The following is a 16,863-nucleotide window of genomic DNA, read 5'->3' as shown; positions in this document are numbered from 1 at the left end:
ACAAAAGATGATGTTTCCTGTAAACATCTCTCTAAGGATTTTTAAGTAATTTATTAAAAAAAAAACTATCCACCGTCTTACAGTGATTTTATGAAATACCTGTTGTAATTTTGATATACAAGCGGTGACATCATATTAGGATGAATCGTTCTCCTCCCTGTGACTACTGCTAACATCAAAGCCATTTTCAGCCTCAGAAAAGAGAAAACTACGAAATAACAGAAGAAACAATTTAAAAGATCGGCTGAACAGAGAAGATAATTTACAAATCAAACTAAAATTCGTAATTCGGAAATTTTAATAATTCATTACGTATAACATACACTGTAACGTATCATCAGCCTTTTAAAATCCACTGCAGGATATAGATTTCTTCCATTCATTACAGTTTTCAGCTCTCCGCACTCAAATTTGTCTTGCTTGTTTCTTTATGGCGTGAGTCAGTTTATATTAGACTGTCTTCCAGTTCTTTCCATATGATAAGCAATCCAAGACGCAATATTTGTAACTGATTTCTCATTTCATCTCGCAGTGTTCCTTCCCATTTCAGTTTTGTAATGCACACTACCACATCAACTCCTGTCGTCTCTTTTCTTATCCATGTTGATCCATGGACCTTGCCGTTGGTGGGGAGGCTTGCGTGCCTCAGCGATACAGATGGCCGTACCGTAGGTGCAACCACAACGGAGGAGTATCTGTTGAGAGGCCAGACAAACATGTGGTTCCTGAAGAGGGGCAGCAGCCTTTTCAGTAGTTGCAGGGGCAACAGTCTGGATGATTGACTGACCTGGCCTTGTAACATTAACCAAAACGGCCTTGCTGTGCTGGTACTGCGAACGGCTGAAAGCAAGGGGAAACTACAGCCGTAATTTTTCCCGAGGACATGCAGCTTTACTGTATGATTAAATGATGATGGCGTCCTCTTGGGTAAAATATTCCTGAGGTAAAATAGTCCCCCATTCGGATCTCCGGGCGGGGACTACCCAAGAGGACGTCGTTATCAGGAGAAAGAAAACTGGCGTTCTACGGATCGGAGCGTGGAATGTCAGATCCCTCAATCAAACAGAGGTAATGCAGGAGTAGGTTTAATAATGAATAAAAAAAATAGGAGTGCGGGTTAGCTACTACAAACAGCATAGTGAATGCATTATTGTGGCCAAGATAGACACAAAGCCCATGCCTACTACAGTAGTACAAGTTTATATGCCAACTAACTTTGCAGATGATGAAGAAATTGATGAAATGTATGACGAGATAAAAGAAATTATTCAGGTAGTGTAGGGAGACGAAAATTTAATAGTCATGGGTGACTGGAAATCGTCAGTAGTAAAAGGGAGAGAAGGAAACATAGTAGGTGAATATGGATTGGGGGGAAGAAATGAAAGAGGAAGCCGCCTGGTAGAATTTTGCACAGAGCATAACTTAATCATAGCTAACACTTGGTTCAAGAATCATAAAAGAAGGTTGTATACCTGGAAGAATCCTGGAGATACTAAAAGGTGTCAGATAGATTATATAATGGTAAGACAGAGATTTAGGAACCAGGTTTTAAATTGTAAGACATTTCCAGGGGCAGATATGGATTCTGACCACAATCTCTTGGTTATCAACTGCAGATTGAAATTGAAGAAACTGCAAAGAGGTGGGAATTTAAGGAGATGGGACCTGGATAAACTGAAAGAACGAGAGGTTGTAGAGAGTTTCAGGGAGAGCATAAGGGAACAATTGACAGGAATGGGGGAATAAATACAGTAGAAGAAGAATGGGTAGCTCTGAGGGATGAAGAAGTGAAAGCAGCAGACGATCAAGTAGGTAAAAAGACGAGGGCTACTAGAAATCCTTGGGTAACACAAGAAATATTGAATTTAACTGATGAAAGGAGAAAATATAAAAATGCAGTAAATGAAGCAGGCAAAAAGGAATACAAACGTCTCACAAATGAGATAGACAGGAAGTGCAAAATGGCTAAGTAGGGATGGCTAGAGGACAAATGTAAGGATGAAGAGGCTTGTCTCACTAGGGGTAGGATTGATACTGCCTACAGGAAAATTAAAGAGACCTTTGGAGAGAAGAGAACCACTTGTATGAATATCAAGAGCTCAGATGGAAACCCAGTTCTAAGCAAAGAAGGGAAGGCAGAAAGGTGGAAGGAGTATATAGAGGGTTTATACAAGGGCGATGTACTTGAGGACAATATTATGGAAATGGAAGAGGATGTAGATGAAGATGAAATGGGAGATACGATACTGCGTGAAGAGTTTGACAGAGCACTGAAAGACCTGAGTCGAAACAAGGCCCCATTAGAACTACTGACGGCCTTGGGAGAGCCAGTCCTGACAAAACTCTACCATCTGGTGAGCAAGATGTATGTGACAGGTGAAATACCCTCAGACTTCAAGAAGAATATAATAATTCCAATCCCAAAGATAGCAGGTGTTGACAGATGTGGAAATTACCGAACTATCAGTTTAATAAGTCACAGCTGCAAAATACTAACGCGAATTCTTTACAGACGAATGGAAAAACTGGTAGAAGCGGACCTCGGGGAAGATCGCTTTGGATTCCGTAGAAATATTGGAACACGTGAGGCAATACTAACCTTACGACTTATCTTAGAAGAAAGATTAAGAAAAGGCAAACCTGCGTTTCTAGCATTTGTAGACTTAGAGAAAGCTTTTGACAATCTTGACTGGAATACTCTCTTTCAAATTCTGAAGATAGCAGGGGTAAAATACAGGGAGCGAAAGGCTATTTACAATTTGTACAGAAATCAGATGGCAGTTATAAGAGTCGAGGGGCATGAAAGGGAAGCAGTGGTTGGGAAAGGAGTGAGACAGGGTTGTAGCCTCTCCCCGATGTTAGTCGATCTGTATGTTGAGCAAGCAGTAAAGGAAACGAAAGAAAAATTCGGAGTAGGTATTAAAATTCATGGAGAAGAAGTATACACTTAGAGGTTCGCCGATGACATTGTAATTCTGTCAGAGACAGCAAAGGACTTGGAAGAGCAGTTGAACAGAATGGACAGTGTCTTGAAAGGAGGATATAAGATGAACATCAACAAAAGCAGAACCAGGATAATGGAATGTAGTCAAATTAAATCGGGTGATGCTGAGGGAATTAGATTAGGAAATGAGACACTTAAAGTAGTAAAGGAGGTTTCCTATTTAGGGAGTAAAATAACTGATGATGGACGAAGTAGAGAAGATATAAAATGTAGACTGGCAATGGCAAGGAAATCGTTTCTGAAGAAGAGGAATTTGTTAACATCAAGTATAGATTTCAGTGTCAGGAAGTCGTTTCTGAAAGTATTTGTATGGAGTGTAGCCATGTATGGAAGTGAAACATGGACGACAGCTAGTATGGGCAAGAAGAGAATAGAAGCTTTCGAAATGTGGTGCTACAGAAGAATGCTGAAGATAGGGTGGGTAGATCACATAACTAATGAGGAGGTATTGAATAGGACTGGGGAGAAGAGAAGTTTGTGGCACAACTTGACTAGAAGAAGGGATCGGTTGGTAGGACTTGTTTTGAGGCATCAAGGGATCACAAATTTAGGATTGGAGGGCAGCGTGGAGGGTAAAAATCGTAGAGGGAGACCAAGAGATGAATACACTAAGCAGATTCAGAAGGATGTAGGTTGCAGTAGGTACTGGGAGATGAAGAAGCTTGCACAGTATAGAGTAGCATGGAGAGCTGCATCAAACCAGTCTCAGGACTGAAGACCACAACAACAACAATGTTAGCTCTTATTTCCCATCTTGTTATACCCAACGTGCGTCTTTCCATTGCTCGTTGTGCAATCGTCAATTTTTGAATTGTTGTCATAATTAATGTAAACGTTTCACTTCTGTAGGCTGGTGCTGGTTTCAAAATTTCCGTACACGGCACTTTGGAAATTTGCTTTGAATATATTATTCAGATACCGAATCGAACTCTTGTTCGTTGTTTAAAGTGTCCATCTGCTTTACGATTTCAGTTATTGACATTCGACAAATGTTTCTGTAGCTTCATCAATAATGAGCAAGTAGATGATCACGTAAGGTCATTTCATACGTAAGCCAGTTTAATTATACGAATATCTCCTCCAAGACAGCACAAAATAAAGTGGCCGTGCGGTTAAAGGCGCTGCAGTCTGGAACCGCAAGACCGCTACGGTCGCAGTTTCGAATCCTGCCTCGGGCATGGATGTTTGTGATGTCCTTAGGTTAGTTAGGTTTAACTAGTTCTAACTTCTAGGGGACTAATGACCTCAGCAGTTGAGTCCCATAGTGCTCAGAGCCATTTGAACCACAGCACAAAATAGTGTTTGTGGGCTGAAGTCATCTTGCACAACTCTCAATCACGAACACTTCACTCTCGTGATGTACATATTCGACTGGTATTTGTTACCTTTTGTAGATTCTCCGACAAACTAATGTATCTAGATTCTGTTCCATGGTTTGAAGAAATTCCAACAACCACAGACAGAAGTCTAATGCATCTGCAGCTCTATAGTTCTTTACATCTTCCTTTCTCCCATTTTGTGGATGACGACTACAGAATTGTTTAATTTGTGTCGTATCCTCCACTGACGCAAACGTTCACTAAATAATTGCAGATATTTGCCTAACAACATATCTCACTTTGATTTGTCTTTGGTTCTATTACCCCATCATTTCCAGGGATTTGTATGCTTTTCATGCACGTAGCTTCTTTCCTTGCTTCTTTTAGTAACATGTTCGGGATGCACTAATTCTCACAGCCTGCTATGAGTGTGTTCGTTTGTTTACTTAGCGACACGATATAGTTTCTTTACGAAAACTTAAACGCCTTCAGCCTGGTCTTCCAGATCTTTTTAAGAGTGTCATGTGACATCCTGTCGTGATGAGGCGTCTACTGTAACCGTACTAGCTTCCACCTATCCAGGAAATATTTGTAACAGGTTGCAAAATACTCAGTGCGATGCACACACGTAATTAAAAATTTGTGGTACGTTCCTATGGGACCAAACTGCTGTGGTCATCGGTCCCTAGGATTACACACTACTTCATCCAACTGAAACTAACTTACTCTGAGGACCATACACACATGCACCCATACCAGATGGAGGAATCGAACCCTAGGCGTCCTACAGTTTATGTTCCCTGTAAGTACCGTGGTAGAATCAATCAAGTCTTTATGGATAGCGATATTTTATTTTCACCAAACTAGGAGAAGCAAGTTACCTTACCGTGTTCTAAAGTCTCTCCAAAGATTTTGAAAGAGATGTCTACACTTCAATCAAAACCTACCAATGAACTTAACAAACCATTATACTTTGTTTCATTACCTTTCTCCCTATCGATCAATATTTTTTCCATCCATTCTCGTCAAAAGCATAAGGTGTAATTCTAATTATGGTTATTGTCCTTGGTTTTATTTTAGTCCTCAGAAAACAATCACATATTTTCTGCGTTGCTCATTGTGATTCATTCTGTTATCTACTTTGCTGTATTGTTTCATGGTTGAGGATGCTACTGCAAGAGACATGTTCTTTTAGACCACTGCAGGACATTCAGAGATTTTCCAATAAATGTAGCGGAGACCTTTTTGTGTGTGAACGCGGCGAGCTATAGAAACTGAAATTTCAGTTCAGTATTTACTATTGTAGTCCACGAGTTTTGAATAGTAAGCAAGATAACCGTTACAACAGTCCAGACTCAAGGAAGGTGGGTACCACTGCCAGAAAATAACCTTTTAAATGCTGCGTTCGACAGCAAGCTCTCTCAAGATCAGACGTAGGCCAAAACTCGCGCTGAGATTTAAATGTTGATGTTTCCGACAATGCTACAGTTAAACTATCAAAACTTGAGGTTCTTAGATAAACATAGTGTGGGGATACTCTGTCAAGTTTGCTTGATAACGTTCACGGACATCCTTTTTATTATAAGGATCTGAATTTTTAATTACCAGTGTGCAATTAATGTATCTCCTCTCGTAACCTAATAAAGCATTAAAGCTAAAACTTTACTTCTTACATCTTCATAAAAGGCTGGTAAGGCATGAGCAACGAAGTTTTGTGTAAGCTCATTGTTAATTTAAAATTTATTCTCCAGTTTTATGTTAACTGAGACTGTCGAAATTCCTCATACAGTAACGGTGAACTTCTATCAGACACAAGATAAACAAAAACTACTGTACAGGATTACTCAGCGAGCGATTTTTAAGGAATGTTCCAAATTTCAGAGTGTTCGCTTTTATAGTTCCTGAGAAACAATACATCATATCTCAAAAACACCAGTTTACCATCAGTCTCACTTGAAATTATTATTTCCGTTTTCAACAGTATTGTCATACCTCTAGTTACTAATGCTGTTCCCATTCTTACACTTCATTCTCTTCCTTATCTTCCCTTTCCTCCTTCACCTAGCCAACTTTTACGTATTTTCTTCCGCTGCCTGGGCTTTGACAAGTCGTGCTTCATCGATGCTTCAGAGTATTTTCAGTGTGAATGCACCTGGATGGAAGGTCGATCACTGCAGGCGCTTAATCCTACCTACGATTCCACTATTAAATACTATATAAGCATCACAGGCAGCTGTCTTCACAACATCTGAAGAGACAAACAATCCATCAAAGGTGATTGTACCTCTCATTTGTTTTTTCGTGTTTTCTGATGTACAGATTTTTCAGCAGTTAAAGGTTGATCAGGTATGTGAAAGTTGGCTTTATTACATTTATTGCAACTAGTGACATGCCATGCTTATCAGTGTATGGCTTTCCACTTGCTTTTGCTGAAGATATTTGCACCATGATACGTCACAGAGGAAGAGCTGCGTGTGCTCATGTATGGAAAGTTTGTGGGAGAAAATAGCCCACATTGCTGTTTTCATTGTTTGAACACTATGTACATTCTCCTTGGTGGCTTTTACATAATGGATTTGTAATGTGTGAATTCCTTAGTCTGTCGGTTTGTTAGCCCCTCACAATGGCTTTCCATCTTCTAATTTCCTGCTCTTCATATTTTTATTCAGCCCCACACATTCCAGTTTTTTTCAGTTTCAGTTTGTATTGTTGTTGTTGTGGTCTTCAGTCCTGACACTGGTTTGATGCAGCTCTCCATTCTACTCTATCCTGTGCAAGCTTCTTCATCTCCCACCACTTACTGCAACCTACATCCTTCCGAATCTGCTTAGTGTATTCATCTCTTGGTCTCCCTCTACGATTTTTACCCTCCACGCTGCCCTCCAATACTAAACTGATGATCCCTTGATGCCTCAGAACACGTCCTACCAACCGATCCCTTCTTCTAGTCGAGTTGTGCCACAATTGTCTCTTCTCCCCAATCCTATTCAGTACCTCCTCGCCGGCCGCGGTTGCCGTGCGGTTCTAGGCGCTGCAGTCCGGAACCGCGGGACTGCTACGGTCGCAGGTTCGAATCCTGCCTCGGGCATTGATGTGTGTGATGTCTTTAATTAGGTTTAAGTAGTTCTAAGTTCTAGGGGACTGATGACCTAAGATGTTAAGTCCCATAGTGCTCAGAGCCATTTGAACCATTTTGCCAGTACCTCCTCATTAGTTATGTGATCTACCCATCTAATTATCAGCATTCTTCTGTAGCACCACGTTTCGAAAACTTTTATTCTCTTCTTGTTCAAACTATTTATCGCCCAAGTTTCACTTCCATACATGGCTACACTCCATACAAATACTTTCAGAAACGACTTCCTGACACTTAAATCTATACTCGATGTTAACAAATTTCTCTTCTTCAGAAATGCTTTCCTTGCCATTGCCAGTCTACATTTTATATCCTCTCTACTCCTACCATCCGCAGTTATTTTGCTCCCCGAATAGCAAAACTCCTGTACTACTTTAAGTGTCTCATTTCCGAATCTAATTCCCTCAGCATCACCCGACTTAATTCGACTACATTCCATGATCCTCGTTTGCTTTTGTTGATGTTCATCTTATATCCTCCTTTCAAGACATCATCCATTCCGTTCAACTGCTCTTCCAAGTCCTTTGCTATCTCTGACATAATTACAATGTCATCGGCGAACCTCAAAGTTTTTATTTCTTCTCCATGGATTTTAATACCTACTCCGAATTTTTCTTTTGTTTCCTTCACTGCTTGCTCAATATACAGATTGAATAACATCGGGGAGAGACTACAACCCTGTCTCACTCCCTTCCCAACCACTGCTTCCCTTTCATGTCCCTCAATGCTTATAACTGCCATCTGGTTGCTGTACAAATTGTAAATAGCCTTTCGCTCCCTGTATTTTACCCCTGCTATCTTCAGAATTTGAAAGAGAGTATTCCAGTTAACATTGTCAAGAGCTTTCTCTAAGTCTACAAATGCTAGAAACTTAGGTTTGCCTTTCCTTAATCTAGCTTCTAAGATAAGTCGTAGGGCCAGTATTGCCTCACGTGTTCCAATATTTCTATGGAATCCAACCTGATCTTCCCCGAGGTCGGCTTCTACTAGTTTTTCCAATCTTCTGTAAAGAATTCGCGTTAGTATTTTGCAGCCATGCCTTATTAAACTGATAGTTCGGTAATTTTCACATCTGTCAACACCTGCCTTCTTTGCGATTGGAATTATTATATTCTTCCTGAAATCTGAGGGTATTTCGCCTGTCTCATACATCTTGCTCACCAGATGGTAGAGTTTTGTCAGGACTGGCTCTCCCAAGGCTGTCGGTAGCTCCAATGGAATGTTGCCTACTCCTGGGGCCTTGTTTCGACTCAGGTCTTTCAGTGCTCTGTCAAACCCTTCATGCAGTATCATATCTCACATTTCATCTTCATCTACATCCTCTTCCATTTCCATAAAATTGTCCTCAAATACATCGCTCTTGTATGTTGTTGTTGTGGTCTTCAGTCCTGAGACTGGTTTGATGCAGCTCTCCATGCTACTCTATCCTGTGCAAGCGTTTTCATCTCCCATTACCTACTGCAACCTACATCCTACTGAATCTGCTTAGTGTATTCATCTCTTGGTCTCCCTCTACGATTTTTACCCTCCACGCTGCCCTCCAATACTAAATTGGTGATCCCTTGATGCCTCAGAACATGTCCTACCAACCGATCCCTTCTTCTGGTCAAGTTGTGCCACAAACTTCTCTTCTCCCCAATCCTATTCAATACTTCCCCATTAGTTATGTGATCTACCCATCTAATCTTCAGCATTCTTCTGTAGCAATACATTTCGAAAGCTTCTATTCTCTTCTTGTCCAAACTATTTATCGTCCATGTTTCACTTCCATACATGGCTACACTCCATACGAATACTTTCAGAAATGACTTCCTGACACTTAAATCAATACTGGTTGTTAACAAATTTCTCTTCTTCAGAAACGCTTTCCTTGCCATTGCCAGCCTACATTTTATATCCTCTCTACTTCGACCATCATCAGTTATTTTGCTCCCCAAATAGCAAAACTCCTTTACTACTTTAAGTGCCTCATTTCCTAATCTAATTCCCTCAGCATCACCCGACTTAATTAGACTACATTCCATTATCCTTGTTTTGCTTTTGTTGATGTTCATCTTATATCCTCCTTTCAAGACACTGTCCATTCCATTCAACTGCTCTTCCAAGTCCTTTGCTCTCTCTGACAGAATTACAATGTCATCGGCGAACCTCAAAGTTTTTATTCTTCTCCATGAATTTTAATACCTACTCCGAATTTTTCTTTTGTTTCCTTTACTGCTTGATCAATATACAGATTGAACAACATCGAGGAGAGGCTACAACCCTGTCTTACTCCCTTCCCAACCACTGCTTCCCTTTCATGTCCCTCGACTCTTATAACTGCCATCTGGTTTCTGTACAAATTGTAAATAGCCTTTCGCTCCCTGTATTTTACCAGTGCCACCTTTAGAATTTGAAAGAGAGTATTCCAGTTAACATTGTCAAAAGCTTTCTCTAAGTCTACAAATGCTAGAAACGTAGGTTTGCCTTTCCATAATCATTCTTCTAAGATAAGTCGTAAGGTCAGTATTGCCTCACGTGTTCCAGTGTTTCTACGGAATCCTAACTGATCTTCCCCGAGGTTGGCTTCTACTAGTTTTTCCATTCGTCTGTAAAGAATTCGTGTTAGTATTTTGCAGCTGTGACTTATTAAGCTGATAGTTCGGTAATTTTCACATCTGTCAACACCTGCTTTCTTTGGGATTGGAATTATTATATTCTTCTTGAAGTCTGAGGGTATTTTGCCTGTCTCATACATATTGCTCACCAGATGGTAGAGTTTTGTTAGGACTGGCTCTCCCAAGGCTGTCAGTAGTTCTAATGGAATGTTGTCTACTCCCAGAGCTTTGTTTCGACTCAGGTCTTTCAGTGCTCTGTCAAACTCTTCACGCAGTATCGTATCTCCCATTTCATCTTCATCTACATCCTCGTCCATTTCCATAATATTGTCCTCAAGTACATCGCCCTTGTATAGACCCTCTATATACACCTTCCACCTTTCTGCTTTCCCTTCTTTGCTTAGAAATGGGTTTCCATCTGAGCTCTTGATATTCATACAAGTCGTTCTCTTATCTCCAAAGGTCTCTTTAATTTTCCTGTAGGCGGGATCTATCTTACCCCTAGTGAGATAGGCCTCTACATCCTTACATTTGTCCTCTAGCCATCCCTCCTTAACCATTTTGCACTTCCTGTCTATCTCATTTTTGAGACGTTTGTATTCCTTTTTGCCTGCTTCATTTACTGCATTTTTATATTTTCTCCTTTCATCAATTAAATTCAATATTTCTTCTGTTACCCAAGGATTTCTAGAAGCCCTCGTCTTTTTACCTACTTGATCCTCTGCTGCCTTCACTACTTCATCCCTCAAAGCTACCCATTCTTCTTCTACTGTATTTATTTCCCCCATTCCTGTCAATTGCTCCCTTATGCTCTCCCTGAATCTCTGTACAACCTCTGGTTCTTTTAGTTTATCCAGGTCCCATCTCTTATAATTCCCACCTTTTTGCAGTTTCTTCAGTTTTAATCTACAGGTCATAACCAATAGATTGTGGTCAGAGTCCACATCTGCCCCTGGAAATTTCTTACAATTTAAAACCTGGTTCCTAAATCTCTGTTTTACCATTATATAATCTATCTGATACCTTTTAGTATCTCCAGGGTTCTTCCATGTATACAACCTTCTTTCATGATTCTTAAGCCAAGTGTTAGTTATGATTATGTTGTGCTCTGTGCAAAATTCTACCAGGCGGCTTCCTCTTTCATTTCTGTCCCCCAATCCATATTCACCTACTATGTTTCCTTCTCTCCCTTTTCCCACACTCGAATTCCAGTCACTCATGACTATTAAATTTTCATCTCCCTTCACAATCTGAATTATTTCTTTTATTTCAGCATACATTTCTTCAATTTCTTCGTCATCTGCAGAGCTAGTTGGCATATAAACTTGTACTACTGTAGTAGGTGTGGGCTTCGTATCTATCTTGGCCACAATAATGCGTTCACTGTGCTGTTTGTAGTAGCTTACCCGCATTCCTATTTTCCTATTCATTATTAAACCTACTCCTGCATTCCCCCTATTTGATTTTATGTTTATAACCCTGTAATCACCTGACCAGAAGTCTTGTTCCTCCTGCCACCGAACTTCACTAATTCCCACTATATCTAACTTCAACCTATCCATTTCCCTTTTTAAATTTTCTAACCTACCTGCCCGATTGAGGGATCTGACATTCCACGCTCCGATCCGTAGAACGCCAGTTTTCTTTCTCCTGATAACGACATCCTCTTGAGTAGTCCCCGCCCGGAGATCCGAATGGGGGACTATTTTACCTCCGGAATATTTTACCCAAGAGGACGCCATCATCATGTAATCATACAGTAAAGCTGCATGCCCTCGGGAAAAATTACGGCTGTAGTTTCCCCTTGCTTTCAGCCGTTCGCAGTACCAGGTATAGGCCCTCTAATACTCCTTCCACGTTTCTGCTTTCCCTTCTTTGCTTAGAACTGGGTTTCCATCTGAGCACTTGATATTCATACAAGTGGTTCTCTTTTCTCCAAAGGTCTCTTTAATTTTCCTGTAGGCAGTATCTATCTTACCCCTCGAGAGATAAGCCTCTACATCCTTACATTTGTCCTCTAGCCATCCCTGCTTAGCCATTTTGCACTTCCTGTCGATCTCATTTTTGAGACGTTTGTATTCTTTTTTGCCTGCTTCGTTTACTGCATTTTTGTATTTTCTCCTTTCATTAATCAAATTCATTATCTCCTCTGTTACCCAAGGATTTCTAGTAGCCCTCGTCTTTTTACCTTCTGTATCCTCTGCTGCCTTCACTACTTCTTCCCTCAGAGCTACCCATTCTTCTTCTACTGTATTTCTTTCCCCCATTCCTGTGAATTGTTCCCTTATGCTCTCCTTGAAAGTCTGTACAACCTCTGGTTCTTTCAGTTTATCCAGGTCCCATCTCCTTGAATTCCCACCTTTTTGCAGTTTCTTCAGTTTTAATCTACAGTTTATAACCAACAGAGTGTGGTCAGAGTCCACATCTGCCCCTGGAAATGTCTTACATTTTACAACCTGGTTCCTAAATCTCTGTCTTACCATTGTATAATCTATCTGATACCTTCTAGTATCTCCAGGATTCTTCCATGTGTACAACCTTCTTTTATGATTCTTGAACCAAGTATTAGCTATCATTAAGTTGTGCCCTGTGCAAAATTCTACCAGGCGGGTACCTCTTTCATTTCTTCCCCCTAATCCATTTTCACCTACTATGTTTCCTTCTCTCCCTTTTCCTACTGACGAATTCCAGTCACCCATCACTATTAAATTTTCGTCTACCTTCACTACCTGAATAATTTCTTTTATCTCGTCATACATTTCATCAATTTCTTCATCATCTGCAGAGCTAGTTGGCATATAAACTTGTACTACTGTAGTAGGCATGGGCTTTGTGTCTTTATTGGCCACAATAATGCGTTCACTATGCTGTTTGTAGTAGCTTTCCCGCATTCCTATTTTTTTATTCATTATTAAACCTACTCCAGCATTACCCCGATTTGATTTTGTATTTGTAGCCCTGTATTCACCTGACCAAAAGTTTTGTTCCTCCTGCCACCGAACTTCACTAATTCCCACTATATCTAACTTTAACCTATCCATTTCCCTTTTTAAATTTTCTAACCTACCTGTCCTATTAAGGGATCTGACATTCCACGCTCCGATCCGTAGAACGTCAGTTTCCTTTCTCCTGATAACGACGTCCTCCTGAGTAGTCCCCGCCCGGAGATCCGAATGGGGGACTATTTTACCTCTGGAATATTTTACCCAAGAGGACGCCATCATCATTTAACCATACAGTAAAGCTGCATGCCCTCGGGAAAAAATTGTAAATGATAAATATTACGCTCTAAGACAGTCATTAAGGTACTGGAATCTCCATGACTTAGATACTTCACATATCTAATTCCATATTGTTGAACTGGCCTCTGGAATATTAATTTCATCCCACCTGCTTCCATTCCATCTCCTGACCCCTGGCAATTCTTACTGCAATTTCTTTTGCTTCTGCTGCCACCTTCCTTCTTCACTGTTATCATTGTTCTTTCTGGTGTCAAAATGAGAGCAATATTTACTCTTTACTTGGAGTCAAAGATTTTCTTTGCATTGACGCTGATGACCAATGATACACCATGAAATGATATATGGCACCTCTTCATCCAGGTTCCATCACAGGATACACACAGGTCTGTCTTCACAGGACAGTGACCGTCACTGTTAACAACTAAGCTCAGCCAACAGCTGATTTCACGTTTTCCTTCTCCTCAACCTCAAGAGCACTGAGGTGTGCTCTGTTGTAGTCAGTTAATCTAAGTACTGGTGAAGGCATGTTCACCAAGCCACAAAACGAACTGGTGCCTTCTCTACCTGCACCTAATAATCTCATTGCGTAACAGAGTCTTGTATTTACCTCAAACATTGACTCATGAAGAAGCATAAGTCTTGAATTCAGTACCATATTCACAAACTTCCCTGAAAAGATGTCTATAGTTTACAGTGCCAATCCTGGCATTGTCGTAATACAGCCTAAGGCACTTGGACGCACAATTACCAAATGCACGTAAGACATTAATCATACGGGCACGTATTTCTAAGTCAGGTAACCTAAATCCACTACAAAACTAGTCTTGTGGCCTGCACACAGTATCATCAATTCCTTTACTGATTTTCTTCGAGGAACTCGGTGACTTCCTAGAAGATTGTTCTTCCGACTCAGGAGAAACGTTTATATAGCTCTTTTTTAAAATTTGTGTGCCATTCACACGCGAAATTCGACACTTTCTCACTTTTTTGAATACACGACCACTGTTACAACCCATTTTGCACAAAACAGGCAAACAAATGAAAAACTAAATACAATCTCAGTTTTTAACACATAAACTACTTCAAATTAAACCATGTTTGTATAAATAGGAGCAGGCATGTGTAATCTTTGTCACAGCCTTCAGCATGTGTACCTGCACTTTGCTTCGAAAGTGTAACCGAAAAATTCATGCAAAAAATATGTAACGTACTGGGTGTGGATATCAGCATGTTAACTGTGGCGTGGCAGGCGCAGAAAAACGAATCAAATTTTTAAAAAATATATTTGTAGGCAGATTTCAGTAAAGAAATTTTGAGAGATCATTCTTAATGCATCAGTCTCATAAACTAAGCCACAACTTGCCCTACACTTGCCTCCAGATAAAAAGTGTCATTGGCAGCTCCCTCCACAACCAACTGTCATTGCGCACAGCAAAGCGAAGATGTCATAGGCAGTATATGAAATGAGGATAAATGAAGCCAAGACAAATATGGCTGAATGTGGTAGAATAAAAACAGCGCCCTATTTGTTTTAGTTGAGAAAATGAAAGAATATTGTTAACTAGACTGCTGTGTTACAAGGACAGCCGATATAAGAAAGATAATACAAGTCTGCCACTGATGAAATGTTTTTCATCAGATGACAATTACCAAGACTATGTATTGATTTGCAGAAGGGAGAGAAGATTCCAAATGTGTGCGTATGAAGCACGGTAGTGCATGAAAGTTAAATAAGGATTCCGGATACCTGAAGAAGAGGAATATAACAGAGGATGAAGTGATAAAAGGTATAGATGAGGAGGAAAATATGTGTAAAAACTCTTACCAGTATAAGTGGCAGCCTAGTGAGGCATCTGTTGTATCAACAATTAAAATATCACTGGACGGAGAATCACAGATTAGAGAAATAGTGCCCGCATCTCGTGGTCGTGCGGTAGCGTTCTCGCTTCCCACGCCCGGGTTCCCGGGTTCGATTCCCGGCGGGGTCGGGGATTTTCTCTGCCTCGTGATGGCTGGGTGTTGTGTGCTGTCCTTAGGTTAGTTAGGTTTAAGTAGTTCTAAGTTCTAGGGGACTGCTGACCATAGAAGTTAAGTCCCATAGTGCTCAGAGCCATTTGAACCATTTAGAGAAATATTGGCTGTCTCATGTGTAAGGAGACGAAAATATTACTACGCTGTAATGAGAGAAGGAGTATGGCATGAAATATATAATGAGGCTTACAACGAAAAATAAGATGAGGGAACAAGAAAAGTAATTGGAATTAAAACTACCTTCCTTGTCGCCCGGAGCACGAGCGAAGAACGCAGTTTTATTAAAATTCTTTTGTCTCGTTCCATGTTGGGTTCGTGTTTCTCTTTCAATATCCTCTTCAGCTGTGGGCAGACGTGCTACTTTTGCTGGCTATAAGCAAATGGATGACGGATATTAAAGGCTTTTAAATAGAGATAGTTTAAATCTTTTTTAAAAAAAACTATTACAATTTTCTGAAAGATATTCTTGGGAGCCGCATCGGCTGTTAGTAGTTCCTTTACCACAGGATCATACACAACCGGTTTCGCGATAATTTTATCGCATACTCTGGTGTATACATATAACTAATTTAACATAGTTTCGTTAAAAAAACACGGTCTCCCAGAGATAGTGTTCAAATTGCCCTACTCACCTAAATCGAATGGTCTCAAGATGAAACATCAAAAAAATTTCTTTTGTCATACCATTATATTACACAAGGATCTATCAGATTATCGGCAGGCAAATGTGCTCCAGCACACTATGGTCATTAACGAATTTTTTTAGACATACACTCCTGGAAATGGAAAAAAGAACACATTGACACCGGTGTGTCAGACCCACCATACTTGCTCCGGACACTGCGAGAGGGCTGTACAAGCAATGATCACACGCACGGCACAGCGGACACACCAGGAACCGCGGTGTTGGCCGTCGAATGGCGCTAGCTGCGCAGCATTTGAGCACCGCCGCCGTCAGTGTCAGCCAGTTTGCCGTGGCATACGGAGCTCCATCGCAGTCTTTAACACTGGTAGCATGCCGCGACAGCGTGGACGTGAACCGTATGTGCAGTTGACGGACTTTGAGCGAGGGCGTATAGTGGGCATGCGGGAGGCCGGGTGGACGTACCGCCGAATTGCTCAACACGTGGGGCGTGAGGTCTCCACAGTACATCGATGTTGTCGCCAGTGGTCGGCGGAAGGTGCACGTGCCCGTCGACCTGGGACCAGACCGCAGCGACGCACGGATGCACGCCAAGACCGTAGGATCCTACGCAGTGCCGTAGGGGACCGCAACGCCACTTCCCAGCAAATTAGGGACACTGTTGCTCCTGGGGTATCGGCGAGGACCATTCGCAACCGTCTCCATGAAGCTGGGCTGTGGTCTCGCACACCGTTAGGCCGTCTTCCGCTCACGCCCCAACATCGTGCAGCCCGCCTCCAGTGGTGTCGCGACAGGCGTGAATGGAGGGACGAATGGAGACGTGTCGTCTTCAGCGATGAGAGTCGCTTCTGCCTTGGTGCCAATGATGGTCGTATGCGTGTTTGGCGCCGT

This window comes from Schistocerca americana, chromosome 4 (genome assembly GCF_021461395.2).
Source record: "Schistocerca americana isolate TAMUIC-IGC-003095 chromosome 4, iqSchAmer2.1, whole genome shotgun sequence".
NCBI classification, from domain to species: Eukaryota; Metazoa; Arthropoda; class Insecta; order Orthoptera; family Acrididae; genus Schistocerca; species Schistocerca americana.
Note: the sequence above shows the minus strand (reverse complement) of the source record.